This window comes from Anabrus simplex, chromosome 6 (genome assembly GCF_040414725.1).
Source record: "Anabrus simplex isolate iqAnaSimp1 chromosome 6, ASM4041472v1, whole genome shotgun sequence".
Lineage (NCBI taxonomy): Eukaryota > Metazoa > Arthropoda > Insecta > Orthoptera > Tettigoniidae > Anabrus > Anabrus simplex.
The window spans coordinates 35,416,040-35,442,402 of NC_090270.1; positions in this window are offsets into that span (position 1 = coordinate 35,416,040).

Sequence of the window (26,363 nt, forward strand, 5' to 3'; positions counted from 1 at the left end):
ATTATGTAGGACCCTTCCCCCAGTCAAAGGGAAATGCCAACAAGTTCATCTTTGTATGCGTAGATGGTTTCACAAGATTTTCCTGGTTATTTCCGACTAAGCTGGCTACCGCTCAGTCCACCATTACTTGCCTAAATTCTATTTTTGCTTCTTTTGGTCCGTGCCAATATATTGTGTCTGATAATGCTAAGGCGTTCACATCAAATCTTTTTCGTAAATTCTGTTTTGACTTGTCCATCTCTCATGTAACTACTTCTGCTTATTACCCTCAACCATCTCTGGCTGAACGGGTTAACCGTAATCTCAGGTCCGCGCTTATTGCCTATCATCATGAAGATCATTCCAGGTGGGACACGTCCCTGCATTGGTTAGCTTTTGCTTTGAATTCGGCGGTTCATGAATCACATAAATTTACTCCAGCCTCTTTGATGTTCAAGTTTGTTCCCAACACGCCGCTCTCTAACCTCTGGTCTCTGAGCGACATTCTACCCGAGACAATAGATCCGGACAACATTAAAGATCTTTGGAAGAAGGCTAAAGCCAATCTTAAAGTGTCTCATGAAAAGGTTAGGGAAAGGTATGATCGTGGACGGAGACCCACCCCTTTGAAGGTAGGTGACCAAGTAATGGTCAAGAATTTTGTTCCCGCGGGCAAGCTTGCCCCCAGATTCCATGGGCCGTGCGTCATTCTCGATTTCCTTACGCCGGTTACGTTGTTATTAAGCAATCCAGCCACCGAGAGGATATTTAGGGTTCACTTGTCGCAGGTGAAACCTGTATAAATTCTGTGCTAACTTGCCTCTTATTATCTTGAAAGGAATATGAAGGTTATATTTTTTTTGAGTTTCACTTTTAAGGCTTTCTGCCCCTTCTATAGTATTTTGTTTTATATGTAAGCATTTTTGTGAAACCTGCCCCGAACCGTTAAACTGCCATCCTGTCCTTGCCACGGCCATTACCACGCTCCCGTCTCCTGCTCCACTCTACACAGTGGCTTAATTAATGCCATGGATATTTGCACGTCGCTGGCCCCTCAACCTCTCCACAAGTCTGTGCCCTAAAAAAAAAGATGATGGTCCAACAAATTCTGCCGCCTAGTTTTAATGTTTCAGTGCCCCCGCAGCGGCGCGGCGCCGTGCCGCGACTGGGGTAGAGGAAGGGCCCCCTCGACCCCAGCGAGGACGACATGTGCACGGCGAGCCGGAGCTCTCCTCCCGGCCAAGGCTGATGTGCGGCGCACGACCTGCTACTTGCCCGCAGCCTGTATATGTTCACCGCGGGCGCGGCGTGCTTCAACACCACTGCTCCCCTCATAGTGCGGGCGTGCGGTATCTCAGGGTACTTGTGGGGTCCGAGCGGCCGCCTTTGGACGCAAGCTGCAACGGCCGGTCTGGCCATCCAACTTAATCAACATCAACTACATGGACAGTTACTATTAGCAATTACTACACTTGGGAATTCAACAGCAATATTTGGTGGACCTTGCAAAATTTTTATTCACTTTCAAGTATTAAAAGTTTATCTTCTGAATTCAACTACTACAAACATAAAGACTTTACTTCACCAGTCACAACAAAAATTTTGAAACTGAATCAAACCAAATTTCAACAATTTCGATAAATGCTTCTGCAATTAATCTTCATATCCACATCATAACTTGGACCTTGTTTGCAAACAATTGCATGTGTCACCCCTGGAGGAACTTTTGGGGGGGGGGGGGAGGTCTGTACCGGGCGGTACACCTCCACGCCGCTAATTCAAAATGTGCGCCAGTAGAAACTCCTCTGCTGGAGGAAGTCTGAACTTTATCGACGGTATTAATTTTCAAGTTTCTCAGAAGATGTCACTACATGGATATTTTGGAGTTTTTGAACTGTGTCATTTTCGACGTATTTTTGTTTTGCTTGTAGTAAGGAGTGTGAACTTTCTCTTCTAGAGGACACTACTGAAGATCAACAATAGTGCACCCTAGTGCGGAGTGAAAGAACTGTTTTTTGGAGAAAATTCAATTTCAAATGTTTGTTCTTTGCTAAATTTCTTTCAGTCATTGTTTAAGTTGGCAATATTAACCCTTTCTTTCCCCTTGTTTTGTATCTAGCCAATCCCGAATTTCTTGAATTAATTTTCCACCAATTAGGTGTTTCTTCTTCATATTGTGTAGGGGTTTTCTTGGTTAGCCAATAAAGTTTTTGTGGGAGGGTGTTCTCATTCCCCAAACGCCTCGAACTTTCCGCGAGAGTATATAAACTGCTGATTTTAGGGTCTCCGGGCCACTTCTGTTCCATCTTTCAGTGTGTAAAGTACATAGCAGGGGGCGGGAAGCGCCTCTTTCGTCGGCAGCGGTCAACAACAAGGTAATGGCCGATTAATAACTTCTTTCTTTGCTAGCTCAGCAGTTTAACTCTCGGGGCGGGTCCGAAGTTGTTCCATTATGTAACCTTCCTTAAAAAGTAAAGAAACTTGTATCTATTCTATCTTTTAAACTACATATTGGGATAGAGAGTGCTTAACCCTCTCGAACTCCCACTCATATTGCTTTGAGGTGAACTTTTTTTTTCTCTACCTATTCTTCTTTAACGTAATGTAAATTGTTTCCTTCTTAAGTCACCTCTGTAGTATGGGATTAGCCCTTGTATTAACGGCCTAGTGCCAAGTAGGTTTTAAACAAAGTGTATTAGGAGTGCAGATCGCCTCCTCTCTAATTGTTATTTTAGAGGTCATGTAATTAACCTTCTTCTCATTTAATAGACCTCAGTAGGTTGGGTATTTTACCCCTGTGTATATGTCCTTGGAGGACAGCTTGAAGGTGGAGTTTGGTGTGGCCTTTGAGAGGCTTAAAGATGAGAGCGTGTGGCTCTTTCTTGAAAATTAAGTGTTGTATGCCTCGAGGAGGCCTTTCTGTGTAATTTGGGGCAAGTGCTCTTGAACATGAATGGGGTTTTCTGCCCCTCTGGTAAAACTTATTTTGGAGTAAAGTTGGGCTAATTGCCCTAGAAGTGTGAAGTCGGGGCGCGAAGCCTAAATCCAGTAAATATTGTAACTACATTTTGTTGACTTGCTACTCTGTACCTGCCGTACTTGTTCTTTCTTAATTTTGAAAAGAAAATATAACCTTGTTAAATTTTTAAATTAATTTTACTTTCGTAGCTTGAGACCTGTTCACCACCCCGCACCTTCTTTCACCTCTAACTACCGCAAAAACACGGTAACAATTATTATTATTATTATTATTATTATTATTATTATTATTATTATTATTATTCATATACTTCTCCACAGGAAAATGGGTAGTAATGGGGCACGGGATGCACCAAGTGCCTTACATAATTAAAGTATTTACACATTATAATACAAACGTTGATGTACAGGTATATACAAAACTCTAAATCACGGGATCTTCATTCTTGCGAGAGGAACGATCGCACAATGTTGCAGTTGACAGGAGGACAGAATCTTGCATAATTTTGTAGATGTTCGGTGGAAGATCCAGTTCTCGCAGACTCTTGTGAAGTGTGTGTGGAATGAGGCCGTTGACTGACAGAATCACAGGAACTATTCGTACCAGTTTCATCTTCCAGATCCTCTTTATCTCTTCTGCAAGTTCTTTGTACTTGGAGATTTTTTCACTGTACTTCCTGTCAATGTTGGTGTCATTGGGGATAGCGATGTCAATAATGAAAGTCGTCCCAGTTTTCTTGTTTACCAGTATGATGTCTGGCCTGTTATGGTTGACTGTTTTGTCTGTCACTACAGCAGTGTCCCAATAAAGCTTAAAAGTCGTCCCAGTTTTCTTGTTTACCAGTATGATGTCTGGCCTGTTATGGTTGACTGTTTTGTCTGTCACTACAGCAGTGTCCCAATAAAGCTTAATGGACTCGTTCTCCAGGAATGGTGTTGGATGGTACTTGTAATAGGGGATACGCTCCTGAATTAATTGATTTTCCTGAGCAAGTGCCTGGTGTATGATTCCCGAGACATGATTGTGTCGTCTCGTGTATTCTACGGGGGCAAGTACTGGGCAGCCCGCAGTGATATGGTCGATGGTCTCGAGATGAACGGAGCATCGTCTGCATTTGTCGGAGAGTACGCTGGTGTCTTTGATGATGTACTTTTTGTAATTGTTTGTAGCTATTACTTGGTCTTGTATAGCAACTGCAAATCCCTCTGTCTCCCCAAATAAGCGCCCACTTTGTAACCACATACACGACGCATTCTTGTCTATGCTCTGTTGGTTTAGATTGCTGTAGTATTTTCCGTGGAGGGTCTTCTCTCGCCATGTCCTTTCTTTCTCCTGCAAGGATACTTGGTGATTTGTATGTGGGTCAGAGGCATTGTATGGATACAGAACAGTGTACTTGTCAGCAAGTACTGCAGCTTTATGGAGAAGGCTGTTTTCTTGCTTTTTATGGAAGTATCTCCGTAGGTTCTTTATCTGATTCAGGAGCATGACTTGAAGATCCAGTACTCCTCGGCCTCCCGATTTTCGTGGGAGAGTGACCCTTTCCATGCATGAATTGGGATGATGTAATCTATAGGTGGTGAACAAAGTTCTCGTTTTTCTTTGTATGCTGTCTATTTCTGTAGCAGACCATTTCAGAATTCCGAATGAATAAACAAGGGTTGGAATAGCGTACGTGTTTATTGCTTTAATTTTGATCTTGGCATTTAGGTAGCTGCGCAAAGTCTGATGCAACCTCGATGTATATTTATCAGTGAGTTCCTGTTTGATTTTCCTGTGCTCCAGAGTTATATTCTAAGCAAATCCAAGGTACTTGTATGTCTCTGTTTGTGTCATTCCCTCAATTAAAGATCCGGTATGGAGCTCATATGGTTGGGAGTTTGTGTACCGACCACATTCAATTGTTAGCAGCTTACATTTCTTTACTCCCAACGTCATTCCCACATCAGATGAGTAGGAGTCTATTATATTCAACAGGGCGTTCATTCGTTGTGGGCATACACTTTCAGATCATCCATATAAAACAAATGAGATATTCTGTGTTTCCCATTGTTATATTTAATATCAAATCCAAAACCAGTAGCTTTTAGAAGATTGGATAGGGGATTCATTGCAAGGCAAGACCACAGAGGACTTAATGAATCTCCTTGAAATATGCCACGTTCAATTTTAATTGTGTCGGACATGATACATTAATTTTCTGCCTTAGTGCAGAGCATTCCAATTATTATTATTATTATTATTATTATTATTATTATTATTATTATTATTATTATTATTATTATTATTATTATTATTGTCCGACTCATTGGCTGAATGGTCAGCGTTGAGGCCTTCGCTTCAGAGGGTCGGGGATTTTAATCGTGTTTGATTAATTCTTCTGGGTCAGGGCCTGAGTGTTTGTGTTTGTTCCAACACTTTCCTCTTCATATTCAGACAACACACTACACTACCAACCACCACAGAAACACGCAATAGTGATTTCATCCTTCCATGTAAGGTCGGGAAGGTCATCCGGCTGTAAAAGAGGGTCAAATCCACATGTGCGACACAGTTCGCAACCACAACACCACATGTGTGGGGAAAAGCGGTAGAAGATGAAGATTATTATTATTATTATTATTATTATTATTATTATTATTATTATTATTATTATAGTAAGCCTACGTAGCTCAGGCGGAAGCACGCCGGCCTCCCACCGCTGGGTTCCGTGGTTCAAATCCCGGTCACACCATGTGAGATTTGTGCTAGAAAAAGCGCAGGTGGGACAAGTTTTTCTCCGGGTACTCCGGTTTTCCCCTGCCATTAATTCATTCCACCAACACTCTCCAATATCATTTCATTTCATCTGTCAGTCATTAATCATTGCCCCGGAGGAGTGCGATAGGCTTCGGCAGCTGGCACAATTCATAACCTCGCCGCTAGATAGGGGCTTCATTTATTCCATTCCTGACCCAGTCAAATGACTGGAAACAGGTTGTGGATTTTCATTTCATCATCATCATCATCATCATCATCATCATCATCATCATCATCATCATCATTATCATCATCATCATCATCATCATCCTTCTTCTTCTTTTTATTCTTATTCTTCTTCTTATTATTATTTATCGTATATGTGCCTACACTTGCTACACATCCCTGTCTTTAGCTTTCATATCTTTTTTTTTTTTTTTTTTTTTTTTTTGCTAGTTGCTTTACGTCGCACCGACACAGATAGGTCTTATGGCGACGATGGGACAGGAAAGACCTATGAATGGGAAAGAAGCGGCCGTGGCCTTAATGAAGGTACAGCCCCAGCATTTGCCTGGTGTGAAAATGGGAAACCACGGAAAACTATCTTCAGGGCTGCCGACAGTGGGGATCGAACCCACTATCTCCCGCATGCGAGCTCACAGCTACGCGCTCCTAAGCGCACGGCCAACTCGCCCGGTCATATCAATTATTAGGCTCCCAGTATGGAACCGTACTGTAATTGAATTTCACTGATTCTTCCTCTTTCTTTCTTTCTTTCTTTCTTTCCTTCTTCGTTGTGCCCGATTAAACAGCGCATTTGAACTTATTATAGCCGGCACCGTGGTGTAGGGTTAGCGTGCCTGCCTCTTACCCGGCGGCCCCGGGTTCGATTCGCTGCCAGGTCAAAGATGGGGCCGGCCCCGTGTGTAGAGGTAGTGTGCCTGCCTCTTACTTGGAGGTCCCGGGTTCGATTCCCGCCCTGGTCAGGGAATTTTTACCTAGATCTGAGGGCTGGTTCGAGGTCCACTCAGCCTACGTGATTAGAATTAAGAAGCTCTCTGACGGTGAGATAGCGGCCCCGGTCTAGAAAGCCAAGAATAACGGCCGAGAGAATTCGTCGTGCTGACCACACGACACCTCGTAATCTGCAGGCCTTCGGGCTGAGTAGCGGTCGCTTGGTAGGCCAAGGCCCTTCGAGGCTGTAGTGCCATGGGTTAGTTTGGTTAGTTTTGAAGTTGTTACTCGTAACTTGCTCTTCTTCTCCTCCCAAAATCTGAGGGTGAATTCGCTGTGGTGTGATTTGCAACCAGAATTGCAAAGAATTCACTACTTTTTATGGTATCGTCTGTAGCGTTTATTTGAAAAACTTACTTAATTTCTTTCAAGCAGTTGATCTTCACCTTCTTTGAATTGATTGTTAGTTAATAGTGTTTTAGCAAATCTATTATTGTCCATTCTAGAGATGTGTCCATGGAATTTCGAGCGTCTCCTTCGTACGGCATCTGTTGGCAGGGTTGCAACGTTAGGACCTCCAGAGCCTGCATTGTCTTTAAGGGGCCCGCACACTCCTTGCAAAAAAAAAAGTAAAAATGCATATATTGTACCCGTGGAAACGTAGGCAATTTGGGTGCGATACGTGTAGTCTAGTGTCACTCTGCATGGAAATGATCAGGGCGGTTTTATAATGTCAGTCGAAATTCAGGATTTTTTTTTTTTTTTTTTTTTTGGGCTCGCTCCGGAGCACCACTCATAGCACAGCATGGCAGGCGCATTGATACTCCGTCGCTAGCCGGTATAATGCGCGCTTTTCCTCCCCACTAGTCACGGCAATTCGCACGTATAGAAATCCATTTCTAGTAAATAAATGAAATGGCGTATGGCTTTTTGTGCCGGGAGTGTCCGAGGAGAAGTTTGGCTCGCCAGGTGCAGGTCTTTTGAATTGACACCCGTAGGTGACCTGCGCGTCGTGATGAGAATGAAATGATGATGAAGACGGCACATATACCCAGCCCCGTGCCAGCGAAATTAACCAATTATGGTTAAAATTCCCGACCCTGCCGGGAATCGAACCCGGGACCCCTGTGACCAAAGGCCAGCACGCTAACCATTTAGCCATGGAGCCGGACATCCATTTCTAGTGAAACTATTAGTCTAAAACCTACCTGGCATTACATTTGATGTTCAAAATGTTGTCCTTCAGCTGTCAAACACTCCTGCCACTTCGTAAATAGGTTTGCAGACACTCAACATTAAAATGGAATAGTGTTTATGCGAAGGATAAGAAAGGAAGATTTATATTGATAGTATTTGTTTTAATAAATCAGGAGAGGTACTTAGTGATCGTCAGCTGGTATAATAGCAAGCAGTATGTGTCGCAGAGCTCACCTCGTTGACTCACGTTGGAGAAACTATGGAGTGACAATTTCACCCTTTGATATTGAACCAGCAGCCACATCCCACACGAGAGCTGGCGGAAGAGAACGCCCACGGCATTTCCTGTCTTTCAAAAGACTCGACTAAAGGGAACCATTCCTCTACATGGAACACGCTGAGTAATGAGTAGTTTCACTGTAACAACAGTTAGTCAAGGACATATCTCAAAGATCATATATTTTATCATTTTCTATGTTAATAAATAGAAATTGAGGTAGAGGAATGCGTAGAAATGAATGTATGTTCAGTCCGTGAGCGGTGCCGTTGGTGGGATCCTCAACAGCTCTGCCATCAGCTGTCATAGATGGCCTAGGCATCACTGAAGAGGCACACTAGTTAAATGAGGAGTGAGGTAGTTTCCCGTTGCTTTCCTCACCGAGCCAGAGTTGCTATTACATATCAATCTGCCAAGCCGACTAAAATGCATACATCAACCGATCCTATGAGCAACATTTTCACACCATTCATAGCAGGGACTGGCTGCATAAGGATTGGCATAACTAGCATCGCTCATACCTCAGTCACTTTCATATTGTCAAAGCCAAGGATAAGACAGAGACAGATCTATGAAAGTAACAAAATTGCTCTAGCCTATACCAGAAGACATAGTGCACTGTAAATACTAGGTCCTGCCAACAAAGGCATGTAGAAATGAAAATAGACATGAATTAATAAGACACTTTCAGAAACCATAGCTACTTACAATTGGGCGATGTAAAGATAATTTCGACCAGTGGCGTACGCTGGGATCAAGATGTGGGCTACCACTAGTCTTATTAGGTTATCCCTTTTTATTGGTTGGTTTAGTGAACGTCAAGCCTTCAGCGTTTTCAGCTGCAGCCAATAGCCAATGGAGAAGCCTGTTGTGTTGTCAAGGCTGCTTCACAAGTTACTGCCCTGGCCTCTGCTACTGTCAATGCTCAACCCCTGATCAGTGAAGTTGCTAGCCTAAGGTTTAGCAAATTAAAGTCCGACTTTGTGGCTAAATGAATAGAATGCTTGCCTTTGGTCCGGTGGCCCCAATTTTCAGAATCGACCCCCTCATATTGTTAATTCCCCTGGCTTGGGGACTGGGTGTTTATGCCGTCTTTGCCATTCATTTTATCCTCATTAGGTCACCACCAAGCCTATACAGATGCCATGCACTATTATTATGACATGTTGAAAATTACAGCGGCCGTGCACATCGTTCACTGGTTAATTAGCTTCCTCGGTAGGTCAGTGGTGGTGTCCGGCCCATGATAACGGATTCCAACCAAGAAAAGAGAACACTAAACCTGAAAGATTGCATTTCGTTTTAACAGATTTATCAATAAAAAGAAAACTATATTGCTCCTATAAGAGCAGCCCTGCAGTGTCTTTCAAAGGATGTAGAAGTAAACGGGAGTAAAATACCAGCACCCTCTTTTCAATATAATTAAGTCAGAAGTATGAGGTGAGGAAGTATATACGATGAGTAACGAATGGTTGATTGTTAGCAGTGGCGATCAGACAGAACGAAGCCTAGCACACGTATCCCGCCAGGTCCCCGTTTCTATCCGGTATGCAGCAGCAAGTCGCGTGGGGCGAGTCGAGGGAGGAGGGACGAGAGTCTGGGCTGCAATATCAGTTTCCGATGCCTTGCTCTCAGAAATACGTGTGAATTTTTTCGCACTGCCTTCAAGTTTTGTAAATGGAACAATGTGTCAGATTCTTACATTATAATGTGCTTTAGACTTCCAGCATTCTCAATTATTGAGGTTTGGGCTTCACTGATAGCCTTGGTAGCCCTCAGCACACGCCACTAATTTCGACCGAGAGCTGACTGTGTTCTTACAAAATAGCGTCGATAGAAACTGCGAATTCATCTTGATTCAATTTTTACTTACATTAATAAAGCAGAGGTTTATAATAATAACCGTCCTATGAACTACATATCCTAAGTATTTGAAATTATCTACCTGTTCCATTTGTTTATTATTTCAATAACGTTCAGTCCCCTTAGGTTTCTTCCCAACTGTCGTCACTGTAGCTTCGGAAACGATAATTTTCATATTATACTAATTTCTTCTCTTTTGAAGCTCGACTGCAATCTTTCAGCAGACCAAGTTTTCAGCATAGGCCAAACTGCTTACTGTATTTTCACCTAACTGCCATTTTATTCATATAAACTATGGACAACAAAGGTGAAAGATTACAGCCTTTTCTAACCCTTGTAAGTACTCATACTACCATCAGTTCTCACTGCAGCCTAATTGTCAACATATATGCCTTGATTGATTTTAATAACTTACCATTAATCCCATAGTCGCCCAGTACGGCGAATATCTTTTCCTTCGGTACTCTGGCATATGTCTTCTCTATCTACGAAGCATGAACATAACTGTCTATTTCTCTCGTAGCATTTTTCAATTACTTGGCGCATACTGAAAATCTGATCCTGACAGCCTTTTTGTGGTCTGAAACCACAATGGTTTTCATCCACCTTCCTCTCAACAATTGATCGCATCCTCCCTTCCTAAATCCCAATGAACACCTTGCCTGGTATACTGATTAACGAGATACCGCCATAGTTGTTGGAATGCTTCATCTTCCCTTGCTTATAGATAGGCGCAATTATTGCTTCTGTCCAAACAGAAGGTACCTTACTAATACTTCATGCTAATCTTATTACTCCATGAAGCCACTTAATCCCTGCCTTCACACTATATTCCACCATTTCAGGTCTAATTTCATCTATTCCTGTTGCTGTTTTGAAAGTGGAGTTTATTTACCATCCTTTCCACTTCCTCAAGCGTAATTTTACCAACATCAGTGTCTTCCTCCCCATGAGCTCGGTTGTTCGCGACGTCACCAGGAATATTTCCTGTTACATTGAGAAGATTTTCAAATCATTCCCTCCACCTGTCCAGTGATACCCTGAGATATATTATTTCACTTGATTTACCGAAATCACTATTAATTTCAATTTTCCACTCCTTTCTAAGATTCTTTAATACTGTCCAGAAAGGTTTTTCTGCTGCTTGACCTAGCCTTTTCAGGTTATCATAACTATTTGTTTCGCTCTGTTTCTTTCATCTACGCACAATTCCCTGTCTGGGTTATGCGAACGAATCGTATCCACGAAATTCCATTGTATTTTTTGTCCCAAATGGCGGAAAATAATTGCTTTCAAGCAAATTAACAGTAAAATTAGCGGCAAATTGATAAATACCATTATCAATCCGTCAATACTGATCTGCATTTAGGGCAGTCGCCCAGGTGGCAGATTCCCTGTCTGTTGATTTCCTAGTCTTTTCTTAAATGATTTCAAAGAAATTGGAAATTTATTGAACATCTCCCTTGCTAAGTTATTCCAATCCCTAACTCCCCTTCCTATAAATGAATATTTGCCCCAATTTGTCATCTTGAATTCCAACTTTATCTTCATATTGTGTGTGATCTTTCCTACTTTTAAAGACGCCACTCAAACTTATTCTTCTACTAATGTCATTCCACGCCATCTCTCCACTGACAGCTCGGAACATACCACTTAGTCGAGCACCTCGTCTTCTTTCTCCCAATTCTTCCCAGCCCAAACTTTGCAACATTTTTGTAACGCTACTTATTACTAGAGACGCGTCCGACTCGTTGGCTGAATGGTCAGCGTACTGGCCTTCGGTTCAGAGGGTCCCTGGTTCTATTCCCGGCCGGGTCGGGGATTTTAACCTTCATTGATTAATTCCAATGGCCCTTGGGCTGGGTGTTTGTGCTGTCCCCAACATCCCTGCAACACACACACCACACATAACACTATCCTCCACCACAATAACACGCAGTTACCTACACATGGCAGATGCCGCCCATCCTCATCGGAGGGTCTGCCTTACAAGGGCTGCACTCGGCTAAAAATAGCCACACGAAATTATAATTATACTAGAGACGTATAGATGCGTAATTACGGCGACTATTTCGCTGTAGACACGGCTCTCTTCTGTGTCATTCCGCTTCATCGTGCCGTCTTTTGTTTCCTCCTTGAGGTCCAGAACTAGCACCGACGAATGGAAGTGCTATGTCTGTGAATTCTGAATATCTTTGTCCAGCGCGAGCAGTTCAAAGGGCAAAATGGAGGTGAAAAGTATATCGTAAATAGTACAAAAATGATTTTTGTTCAAAGAAAAATAGCTTGATCCTTGAACCAATAATTGTATAAATTAATGAGTTATGGGCACAAGTCAACAACTCGCCCCGCCAAGTAACATCAAGCAGAGCAAAGAAGTTCAAAGAAGTTACGTAAACAAAGACTTCACACACAAGAGTGTTACATGAACAGAATACGTACTGAAGCACTGTGACGTAGTAGAATTCATAGTCGTAATGTAGCAAAGTATGTATGCATATATTTATCTAGCAATAATAGCATTTATTAATTTACCGCTAATTTTATTCTAGTCCTTGTTTGGAGCCATTTCTAACCCCTGTAAGTACCTTGAACCAAGGATTCATTATACCATCAATTTAAATATTGTTAACATAAATCTGTTTGACTGCCTGTAATAACCTACCACTATTCCCATTATTATTATTATTATTATTATTATTATTATTATTATTATTATTATTATTATTATTAAATGGGTATAAAGAAGGACGAACATTTCGTCTAGAATGCGTTGTACGTCAAGGAACATTTTACCAGTGTTTTGGAAATATTCCTGGAAATAAGATGGAACAGTCAACACGCACGGAATAATCACAAATGGTAGTCGACTAACGAATCTTGGATTCGCAGATGATGTAGTTCTGTTCTCCAAAACACCAGGAAAACTTCCATAAAATGCTGCAATAACTCGGCAGCAAAGCAAAAGTTCAGGTCTATCAATAAGACAAAAAACACAGCTAATGACAAACAGATTAGAAACTCCCATATCGGTAGATGGAACATTATTACCGTAGTAAAGGACAGTTAATCTCCTTCAAGAACAAGATGGAAAAAGGTATTAAAAGAAGAATATTACTAGCTTGGAATACCTGTTCTCTTCAGTTGAAATGCCGGGAGTGTCCGAGGACAAGTTCAGCTCGCCAGATGCAGGTCTTTTGATGAGGATGAAATGATGATGAAGACGACACGTACACCCAGCCCCCGTGCCAGCGAAATTAACCAATTAAGGTTAAAATTCCTGACCCTGCCGGGAATCGAACCCAGAACCCCTGTGACCAAAGCCCAACACGCTAACCATTTAGCCATGGAGCCGAACTTCTCTTCAGTTTATTCAACTAGACAGAAAGACACAAATTGGACACGCTGGAATCCTGTGTTTACCCGACACTATTCTACGGAAGCCAACAGGCAGACAAATGATCGCACTACAAATATGTCAAAGGAAGATGGAACGCAAGGTACTAGGAATAGCAAGAAGAGATAGAATTTCCAATGAGTCACTGTCACAAATATCAACAACAACAGACACCGCAAAAAGAATCATCAGACAGAAATAGAAATGGGAAGATCATATCGCGAGGATGCAAGACGACAGATTGTTATACAAAGACACCATGTGGGATACACGCTTTGGTAAACGGCACAGAGGCAGATCAAAACGAAAATGGGAACACTTCTATTTACCACACGCAGCTTCGCAATGATCCAGAAGAGCAAGAAACAAAGTACTATGGAAAGTCGACTTTTAAACAAGTGAAACAACATCGTGTGGTAAAATGAATTCAGAAAACAAAACCTCAAAGGGATACATAATTATGTGAGTGAATTAGCACCATTAGCAAATAAGTAAAAAACAAATGTGAGCAGATAAAATGTTGTATTCCAAAAACTTAATACAACCTAATGCGATTCTGCTGACCGTATTAGGAAAGAAAAAGCTACCCCCTAGTAGCTTCCAGGGACAAGTAGGCTGTCTTTACCTTATAACTGGAGCCCTGCATGGATGCGGATTTATCCGCGGATATCCGCGAAGTTAGTGTCTTGGCGGATGCAAACTGTATGGCAGTGTGGATAATTTTGCCGATAATTTCTGAATAATAAAGTTTATTGATTTTTACTCAGTTATACTCTTGTTTTTGCTTGTGGTTATGCGATCCTTGACATTGGTATGGGGGAATGGTGATATAAAATAGCCTTGAGACCATAAAGCCATAAATCTGACCTGAGCCTAACTGGCTCCTGCCCGCAATTAATGGAAGGAAGGAACAAAGGTCAATATGTCGGTGCCTGTCACAAGAGAAAATCCCTGATGAACCTGTGACTGTAGAGTCTCTGTTTCCAGGTATCAGGCCTATTGTGTTATGTTAACAGATCTATCCGTTTCAATACCTTGGGTGTAATATACTGTAGTTAAATATTTACAATATCCGCGGATGCGGACGCGGGTGCGGATGGAGGAAGTACGGATGGAGGAAGTACGGATGCGGATAACATTTTGTACATACTTGCAGGCCTCTACTTACAACTACAGTAGCTGCAGTGCCAGTCGTTCAAGGGATGACCACATAGCATGTACAGAATTATCTAACTCCCCAGCTACTGAACTTTCTGCCTATATTCAGGCAGTCTGTTTTACTCAGGACAAAGCAGCAATCCCATCTATCGGAGATGAGCGGCAGCAGAAAAGACAAATCACATCACAACAATAGTCAATGTAATGTTATTGTTGATCAGTTTTATGAGTTTTCGATATTGTAGGCCTTCACATTTAGTTTTTTTTGACTCTGTGATAGGGCATCTAATTGAGACCATAAAGCCATAAATCTGACCTGATCTTTCTTTCATGACTCACTCTTATCTTGGACCGTTGACCACGCAGTTTTACACGTTAAGACAGTCATCACAAAAACCATCGCCATTGAACAGTATTTCCATGTTAGTAAAGCTCGGTGTTTGATATGGACTAAGCAACAAAAGTCTAAATTCAATTCTGTTATCAAAGTCGGTACGGTAAAACTGTATAAGACATAAATGATCGGAAATTTAATACTATATAACTTTAGTTATGTAGTATTTATCGATACGACCACTAATAACTTAAATATTTGAGGATAAAATTTTAGGCCTTCCCCTAAACTACCATTTCTTTCAGCGTAAATTAAATTATGTATGGCCTAGATTGTAGAAACTTATTCCCCAACTTTGCATACCTATTTTCATTAAATTCTCTTCAGCCGTTTTCTCGTGATGCGTGTACAGACAGACAGACAGACAGACAGACAGACAGACAGACAGACAGACAGACAGACAGACAGACAGACAGACAGACAGACAGACAGACAGACAGACAGACAGACAGACAGACAGACAGACAGACAGACAGACAGACAGACAGACAATGAGTGGTCAGAAGGCCCAGACAAGCGCCGCTAATGGAATTTGAGGGTATTCAGGATAAAAAGCAAATGTTCCGCTACAACTCAGGGGTTGAAGATCCATTGGTCGTGCGACTTCAGTGTTGGGAAGTAATTTAGGAATCTTCTTGACAGGTGTTAACTAATGGTTTGAATAATGATCCCTGAATGTATTTTAGTTGACCCCCAGTGCGTGTCTTCTTTATGGAGGGGTGTCCTGATGAAGCAGAACCGTTTACTCGAGTTGTTTGTGTTCCTAGGGGAATGGCTGCAATGATGTGACTGGTCAGGTGCCAATTGGAACAGGTCTTCACGGAAATAGCCAGAAATAGCAGACGTAAAGATGGCTAGTTCAGGGCCTCAGTGATGTATGCACTGTGACCTTTCCTGCTCCTGCCAGTTGTATTGGAAATAGTACGAATTCCATCCACAAATCGAGGCCAGTGAGTCGTTCTCGGTCTGCCAGTGAATTCTAATGGAGCGGTGCAATGTGTTATTGTCGTAATCCTAACTACGTGTGGTCCTATACCTTGGCTGTTCATTAATGCGGGCAACGGACGTCGCCCTCGAACCCGGCTCTAATTATGGAAACACGTGTTATAAATACTATCGAGTGAATGAGTAAAGACGACACGCCAGTGGCGAATCACTCCGAAATATTTTAGAGCAGGCGTGTCCAGTCCATGACTCCCGGACGCATACAGTTCTGGATCATACCCGTTGTGATCGGAGTGATGTTTGTAAGTTTAAAATACAACTAGCAAGGTTTATACAGACATTAAGTAATCTCAAAGAAGCAAACATTGACATTAAGGATACACATAACAGGAAGTTATTTAGGGACAGCATTCTAAGAATGATTTTTAGGGATGAACAAGAAAGAAAAAGGAGCAGCTAAATAACATAGAACAGCTCCGAATATAGATATCAGAACGAATGGAATAGATGTGGACGCAGAGGAAGAAGGAACATAGCAAGAATTGAAGTATTGATTTAACGTGCTCTGTAAAAGTGCTATTTGATTAAATAAATAAATAAATAAATAAATAAATAAATAAATAAATGCAGAGCTTTATTTTTAACAATTGACCGATGCGTTTACTTCTCCGCTACCAAAAGTGCGTGCAGCACGCACTCTCGTACTCCCTGCTTCAAATGCTGTGTATACAATACAATAAAGTCTTACCTTGTAACAGATGCTCGAAGTGTCGTCCTTCCTGGGTTATAGGCCTACAGCCAATGTACAAATACGTTTTACACAGGAAGATGCGCTGCTGTAATGCAGGAGCGTCTCTCTTAAGGATCACACGAGCACGTGAACACCCTGGTAATCCCCAAACTCTTGAAATTTGCACGATATTGTATGACGAGAACAAGATTTCTGTACGTTGAGAACGTATTTACCAAGCTGTAAGTGCCGATTCACTTTCCGTTTCCAATTGAATGACGCGCCACGCCAGCCGTCTTGAACAACTTCGGCGTATTGCAAAGGGGCAATGCTGTGGGTATGGCGAACATGATTACAGTTTACACTGTGAATCTGATAGCTGCTTCATATCAAGCAGGCAGTGGAATACGGACCGCTGACTCGCTTCCAATGCATACTCTAAAAGTCTTTTTCAAATTCCAAAGGTGGCAGCACGTATCGCGTAGTCCGTGGGAGTGGTTAATCACGGCCGACTTGATGCGTCGCTCTAGAGAGTTTGCACAGAGCTGTTACCCCGGAGTGGTTAATCGACTAACCGCATAGCGCTGTTGACAGTCGCACGTGTTAGGCTGATGACACACGCAGCGGTTTTTGTCGAGTCGGCCGCCGAGTCGGCGCATGTTTCTATTGTATCATATGGGATGAAACAGACAGGGCGGTGCTCGCCGACAGGCGGCAGATTTGCCGGCTCGGCCTGTCGTTTGCTGGCGTTGCAGCGAGCGTTTTGAAGACTTTGTGCGCGCTTTAGCGCCATGGATTGAATACATACATTCAGCTGAATTGACGTGACATCATTGGTACATACATTATTAATACATACATTATTCATACATTATTAACCCACTGAACTGCAATTTTTCTTGAAAATAAATATACATTGATTGCAATTTAATCTGGCTTAAAAGAGATCACTTTTGCTACAGCAAGTTAACACACTGAAACACAGTTCACATTCTAACAATAGTTCAACACAGTGTGGTAGATCTTAAAACACTCATATACATGCAGTGCCACCTTACACTTATCACATTCATAGCGGGATTCACCCCTGTTCTTTCCCTTGGGATTTTTTCCTCTGCAGTCATTGTCATGTCCAGGGACACGAACCTTCATCAAGTAGCAGCACATAAGTAATACATAGTGATTATTTTGTTAACTCAATCCATTGGCCTTGCTGTCGAAGCAGCCATGTGTTGGGGGTGATATAGAATGACAGTTAAAAACAGAGTTGTGTGAGGTCAAGAGGTCTCACGAGGAAGTCGATACGGACAAATCTAAAAAGTCACGTCCTGTCGTCTGGAGATGGCAAGAAAATGGGGGTAGTTTGAAGGATACGATACTTAAAAATAATGGGCGACCCAATTAAGTGAAACGGGACGCAGTGTCATGTTTATGATGACAAGTATTAGAAATGGGGAAGTTATTTTATGAGCATAGGTTTAAGGGCGAGAAGTCAAGTTCATGTTAATAAATATTGCCACGTGCATAGTGTGGGATTTGAGATACATGGGGGAGGTGGTAGCACCAATAGTAAGCCAGTAAGGCTTTATCTGAGAGGAGGGGAGAACCTCATATCATATTGCTAGTCCCTTTAAATACGTATGTAATTGAAGGAACAAGCGTCTTATTGCATTAGTCTTCGCTTTGGGAGCCTTGCCTTCCGCTCACGTTAGAGAGTTGCGATCAATTCTCCAAGCGGTCTCGCTACTTAGAATATTTCTTAGTAGATCAGGTTGAACGGTGGTGCTAACACTTGGTATTCACCATTCATACTTTGATTCTCGACTTAAGCCCGAGTTCTTCTGGGTTTTATCGTAGTTGGCAACTTAAAGCTTGAGGAATCTCTGTGAGATTTCACGATACTCTGTTTTTAACATCGCTTTAGCATTTCAGTGGTACTCTAATGCTTTAGAGTCCACTTGCATTTACTTGGAGTAGCCGTTCTGAGGAAGGCTAGTTCCAGTACGTCACAATACGTGACCGACTTCAATTGTACGTGTATATTCTTTGTACATCATCTGTCAATATACGCACATATATAGGAAATCATATGAGTTTCAACTCTTAACAACCAACTTACCTAACGCCTATAAATTACCATCTTATATCCCTTTCGTTTTTAGTACTGTTGTTAGCCATCAGGTGATTCCACTCACCGCTCGGCGTCTCACCTGTTGGCCGGGATACGACAGGAGAAGAAAAACTGGTGTCAGTTTTGTGGGGTTGGTCCTGAGTTCGACGTCCATCCAGGGTTGTTTAACTCTTAACCAGGCGTTGGTGGTTTCCTAAGCGGCTGTCTATCCTAGTAGACTGAGGGGCGGTCGGAAGAAAGAAGAAGAAGTCCGGAGGCTGTCTATCCTAGTAGACTGAGGGGCGGTCCGAAGGAGAAAGAAGAAGTCCAGCGGCTGTCTATCCTAGTAGACTGAGGGGCGGTCGGCAGGAGGAAGAAGAAGTCCGTAAGCAGACAGAGAGCAGAACCAAGAAGGCGTAAGGGCTGGCCCACGGAGTAGCAGAGGGATTCATAGGAGTCCAAGGAAGGAAGACGCAATCGACCCGGCGTACCTGCACGTCGTCAGCTCACCATCAGCACGCAGTAGAAGACCAAATATTGTAAGGTAAGCCAAACTCAAAATCAGTATGTCTAATTCTGAAGTGGGAAGTGCCAGTGATAATTCAGATAACAATTATATTAATATCAATCAAGCGTTCAAGTTAATCGGAGATCCTTTTGACGGGAGAAATCGGAGTAGGTTGAAAGAGTTCTGTGCAAATGTAGATTCAGCAATAGAATTTGTTCAACCAGATGAACATCCGCTGTTTTTTAAATATGTTCTTACCAGAATAACGGGTGAAGCTAGAAGCAAGTTATTAGTAAGACAGGATGTAACGAGCTGGCCAAAAGCGAAGGCAGCTTTGTTTGAAAATTATGGAGAGCGTAGGACTATTGATCACTACGCATGTAAAATGTTTAAAGCACAGCAAAATAAAGATGAATCTGTAATAGCTTGGGGTTCGAGAATGGATGCAATGGTAAGCGAACTTAAGGAAGTTGCCACGGCAAGAGTCGAACCGGAGGCAAAAGTTCATAGAGCGAATTTAATAGGAGAGTTAGGGATATCATGTTTTGTACAAGGATTAATTGATAAAAGCATTCAAACGATTGTCCGTAGTAGGAACATTACGGATGATTTCGGTTTAGCAGTTGAGGTAGCGGCCCAAGAAGAGTCGGCCGTACTCTCAAGTAAGGAAAAGCACGGTGAATCAGTTAGGAGAGATAAATATTGTAGTAACTGCAATAAGAAAGGACATTCGGCATCCTCATGTTTTCTTAAAATGCGACCAAAAGAAGTTAAGGCAATAACGTGTTACAATTGTAATAAGGAAGGGCACTATTCACGAGAGTGCAGAGTAATAGTTTGTAAACGTTGTAAGAGAACAGGGCATGTAGAGAAAAATTGTAAAAGTAGTAAACCGCAGCAATTCACTAATTACAAGGGTAAAGGTTACGAGAACAAGCAGGCGGAAAACTAGAACAGGATCATGACGCAAGGCCGGTTATAGGTCCTAAAAGTGTTCACATAGGCCAAGTACACAATAAGTGTAATAACAATGAAGGGACAGTTTTACTATCTATAAATGATGTACACGGACCTTTTCGATTTTTAATCGATACAGGCTCAGAAATAAGTGTAATAAAGAAACAATGCGTACCGAAGGAAATAAAGATAGATACAAGTGATAGATTAAAATTGCTAGGAGTTAGCAAAGGAACACTATTCACGTGTGGAACCGCGAAGGTAACTTTGGGAACATCTCAATGCAAATTGCATGTAGTAGGTGATGAATTTCAGCTGTCACAAGACGGATTGATAGGTAGAGATTTATTGAAAGATTCTGTAATTAATTTCACGGAGGAATTCATAGAAGTAAATGGTGATAAACATCAAATAGAAATTAGAGACGCTAAAGTAATAACAGTACGTCCGAGAACGGAAACTATGTATGCACACGTAATGAAGGTAGAAAAAAGTGACGCACAGAAATGTTCACAATCGAGAACTCTAAGAATAATCGAACTAATGAGAGCAGATCATATGCTAAAGAGTGATAGAGAAAGGGTAATTGAAATATGTTCGGAATTTAATGATAGATTTTATTTAGATAGAAAATTAAACGAGATTACGATCGGTAGCATGTACCCTATACCAGGTACTACGGAATTAAGTAACTCAATAGGAAAAGCGAATTATTTCTCGACAATTGATTTAGCCAGTGGCTATTATCAAGCTGAAGCAGAGAAAAAGATATTGAAAAGATCACATTTTCGGTATTAGATAGGCATTTGATATAAATTTATGCAAATGACGTTCATGAGATTAATTAGCGGAGTAAATGGAACTAAGTGTTTATGCTAATTATATTACAAGAAACACAGTATTTTCAACATTAGTTCGGAATTTTGAATATAAACGTATGTCAGTGACGTTCATGAGATTAATGACAAATGTATTAGCGGAAGTAAGTGAATTAAATGTTTATTAAATGAAATTAAATTATATGATTATTTTGAGATTCAGTAAAATAATAATAATAATAATAATAATAATAATAATAATAATAGTAATAATAATAATAATAATAATAATAATAATAATAATAATAATAATAATAATAATAATAAATGATCGACGTTTTTGAGAAGTTAAGAGAGATTTTTCTCAACCCACGACCACGAAGCAACTTAAGGGATTTTTGGGATTATCGGGATATTACAGACGTTTTATACCAGATTATAGCAAAATTGCTAAACCACTGTATGAACTTTTAAAGAAAGAAGTAGACTATAAATGGGAAACTAAACAAGAGGAAGCATTTCAGACTTTAAAGAATAAGTTGATAACGTATCCGATTTTACAATATCCAGATTTCGAGAAGCCGTTTATTGTAACAACCGATGCAAGCAATGAAGCGTTAGGCGCAGTATTGTCGCAAGGGAAGGTAGGAAGCGATTTGCCAGTAGCATACATATCTAGAGTATTGAATAAGGCAGAAAGAAATTATTCAACAACAGAAAAGGAAATGTTAGGAATTGTATTTGCAGTAAAGTATTTTAGACCGTATGTCTTAGGACGAAAGTTCACTGTAGTGACGGATCATAAACCACTTAAATGGGTATTTAATGTGCAAGATCCAACCTCAAGATTGCTAAAATTTAGATTGAAGTTAGCAGAATACGATTTCGATGTTGTTTATAAACAAGGAAAGTTAAATACAAATGCAGACGCACTGAGCAGAATACACAAATTAGATGAGGTTGAACAAGAAGAAGTTTCAGAAATGGAAACAGATGAGAAATTCACAGAGAAATTAACAGAGGATGAAAAGAAAGAGATTATGAAAGAATTTCATGCATCTTTAGTTGGAGGACACCAAGGCATTACACGCACGTATGCTAGGTTAAAAGATTATATTGAGTGGCCAGGAATGAAGAGAGATGTAGAGCAATACATTCGATCATGTCATTCATGTCAAACTAATAAGTTTACGAAGCCAGATACGAAGGCGAGTATGGTTATCACAGACACACCGCAGATTGTGTTTGAGAAAATAGCGTTAGATGTGGTTGGACCACTTCCACTTACACTCGACGGAAACAAATTTATTTTAACGTGTCAAGATCAGTTATCGAAGTACTTAGTAGCAGTGCCAATGAAAAATCAAGAAGCAGAGACAATTGCAAGGGCATTGATGGACAATGTAGTACGAACATTTGGAATACCAAGTGTAATATTAACTGACCAAGGTAGCAACTTTTTGAGCGAAGTAATGAAGAAATTATGTAGATTATTAAATATTAGGAAGATTCATACTGCCGCATTTAGGCCACAGTCAAACGGAAGTTTAGAGAGGTCTCATGCAGTATTAGCTGAATTTTTGAGACACTATGTATGTGGAACCCAAGACGATTGGGATAAGTTCATTTCAATGGCAACTTTTGTATACAATACAACGAAAAGTACGTCAACTAATTTCACACCATTTGAATTAGTATTTGGAAGAAAGGCGAATATACCAGGGACATTGCAGAGAAAACCAAACGAGAAGAATTATAACGAACACGAAAGCTATGTGGAGGAATTAGCTCGAAGGCTTAGAGAAAGTCACGAGGTAGCACGTAAAACTCTAATAGAAACCAAGTTGAAAAATAAAGTCCAGTATGATACAAGAATAAACGAAGTAACGTTTAAGATAGGAGACCAAGTTCTTTTAAGAAATGATTCAGTAAGGCGAGGTCGTAGCAAAAAATTAAGTCCAAACTTTGTTGGCCCGTACACGGTACAGGAAGTTTCAGGAGTGAACTGCGTTTTGAATATGAATAAACGAGGGAAGTGCGTTACAGTACACAGTAACCGATTAAAGTTATATATTTAAATGAGAAGGAAAATTGTATGTAAATACATTGTGAACAACCAGTAATAAATTATAGGCAACGCAAGGTAACACAAATCTGTTACTTGCAGGTCAATGGCGCTGATAGCAGCGGCGATCGCAGTGATGGCGATATTTACGAAAGGAGGAAAGGCAATTGATTTCCAGCTCCAACCATATGAGTCCACCCCAGGGGTTTATTTCGACAAGCTAGGTGAAGTTCAACTCTATAACACTGAATGGAAGGTAGTAACTTATGTAAATTTAGAAGCGTTAAATGATGCGTATAATGTTGGTAAGAAATACATTCAGAGAACCATGAGATTGTGTTCAGAACTGGAAGTAAATTTAACATATACGTGTGAGAATGAGGTAAAGCTTTTAATTATGCAATTAAATAAAACTCAAAATTTGCGTGAATTAATAAGACAAACAACTAAGGCTGAGGAGAAGGAAAATTCAGATCAGAATAGAATGAAGCGAGGAGTTCTTAATTTTGTAGGAAGTATTGCTAAAATTTTATTCGGAACCTTAGATTCGCAAGATGCAGCCTATTATCAAAGTCACATTAAGGATCTTGAATCAGAGAATTTGTCGATGTTAAAAGTCGCGAAAGAACAGATGATTGTAGTAAAAAGTACGTTACAATCAATGAATAGCTCATTGTATGACGTCGCTAAGAACGAAAAAGAATTAAGCGATAATATAGCAACAATACGGGGATATCTGAAGGATGAGGCTGAGCAAATAGAAAGCGCATTTAGGAGAACGGAGATTGAAATCGCGGTCAATAGGCATTTAATTGACACGCAAGGATTCTTAGCGCAATTAAAAGATCATTATGAGATTCTGTTAAATGGAATAATGTTGGCTCAAAAGGGAGTCTTACAACCTCAGATTATAAGTCCTAGTGATATAATAAAGTCGTTTTCAAAGGCACAGAATAATTTCCCACCAGGAATGACATTACCTGTTGAGTTGAGACTGGCTTATGGCTATTTAATAACTAGAATAGCAGAGATTGAAGTGTTCATTACTAAAGAAATACTTGGTTACATTGTAAAGGTACCTTTGGTAGATAAGGTAAAATATGATCTTATTAAGGTTATACCATTCCCAACAAGAGTGAATGGTGAGGTAGAAAACTTTGTTTTTATTAATAGTGAAAATGAATTTATTCTTTTGGACCAGAACAGGCAAAATTATGTAATGTTAACTGAAAATCAAATTAATAATTGTAAGAGGTTGAATGATAAACTTAAGGTATGCAAACAAGAGTTTGCTATCAAACTAGCTCATTCACGTGAGGAATGTGTAGTAAAATTGTTGACAGGGGCACAGGTTATGCCACAAGATTGTCAAAAAAATGTAATTACAGTACAAGAAGTGATGTGGTTTCCCTTAAGAGAAAATAAGTGGATTTATATCGCTCCACAGGAGGTAAAAATAACAGTAGTATGTCAAGAGTTGCACACAAGTGATGCTAAGTTAACAGGTACAGGAATAATAACAATGTTTAATAGATGTACGGCCTTTGGGCCAAAATCAAAAATTCAATCTTTAAATGTAATTAAAACAAATAGTACCAAAGATCAAGGGTTTGTACCTGATCTATTGTTACAGTATGACTGTTGCGATCATTTAGGAATTAACACTAAATTGAGTCAATTGCAGGATGAAGGAAAGATACCGTTGGTAAATGTGCTTCACCATGCAGAGGAATTAAAATTAGCAAGTCATAAAGTAGAGGCAGTTGAAAAATTAATACTTGAACAGGAGGATGAATTAAAGCAAAATCATAAATTGGATAAGTTGAATTTTCTGTCTTATATAGGTGGAGGAACAATTGCTGTTATTTTGTTATTATTATGTTCCTGCTGTTGTTGCAAAAGATGTTGCAAAAGATTTAGACTTGCTCATAAACTGTCAGAGCTAGGAGATGAGTGTTGCGGAAAGGTATGTATCCGCCAAACTATAATTAATGGTCCTAACTCGCATTGTTCAGACGAGGACGTCACAGTGCACTTTGATAGACAGGAGTATGTAAGAGGTAAGCGCGTAAATGAGCGCAGGGGTAGAAGTATGACAGATCTTACTACTTCCAGTATAGAGCTTAATGAAAGGTCTCTCATCAGAGAGCCAAGGAGGCAATAAAGAGGGAGCGTAACCACATTAGTAAAGTAAAAATTTCAATGACCATTGTATAAGTAATGAATCACTAGTAAGACAGTGTTAAGGCTGTAATGTAACAAATGTAACTTTAAAATTGTTAAAGTACGAAAAAAAAAGACTTGCCAAGGGGCAGAGTCGAACAGGCAACCTTATGTTAAGGTAAAATTTCATGAGACTGGCCTAAGGAGGCACAGTTCGGGCTTGTCGAGGGAGGCAAGACCCAAGCGTCCATTCCTATGAGTTTGGTACGGGTAATGTCAGTAATAGCTGCACAAGAATTTGTGAGACTGGCCTAAGGAGGCACAGTTCGGGCTTGTCGAGGGAGGCAAGACCCAAGCGTCCATTCCTATGAGTTTGGTACGGGTTATGTGTCAGAAATGACTGCACAAAAATTTGTGAGACTGGCCTAAGGAGGCACAGTTCGGACGTGTCGAGAGAGGCACGGTCCAAGCGTCCATTCCTATGAGTTTGGTACGGATAATGTGTCAGCAGTGACTGCACAAGTTTGTAAGACTTACTCAAGAAGTATAGTCAGGGGAACCGAGTTGCTATTGCAATCTCGAAGGCGGCCATTCCAAGAGTTTGGTACGGAAGTAAAAACCGACCAGAGAAGGCTGGAAGGTAAAGTTGTATGTACTGTGAAGCATATAAATTGATATGTGTTAATTACTGTGAAATGTGAAATAAAAAATGTGAAATGTAAATGAGTGATATTAAGTACTGTAAAATGAAAAAAAAATGAAGTGTTATATGTACTGTGACATATATAAATTGATATGTATTAATCACTGTAAAATGTGAAATGTAAAATGTAAATGAGTTATATCAGTACTGTGAAATAAAAAATGAAATGTTATATGTACTGTGAAACATATAAATTGATATGTATTAGATGTTAAATCTAAACTGTGTTATATTAAGTACTACATGTACTGTGGAATATATGAATTGAAATGTATTAATGCAATATGGTTTACTGTGAAAAAATATGTTAATTGTAATGTGAAATGTATTATGAACATTAATTGTATGAAGGGTAAAGAGAATTGTATTAATGTCAAAATGTAATAAGTTGAAGTGTATCTATGAAATGTAATGTAATATTGCTAA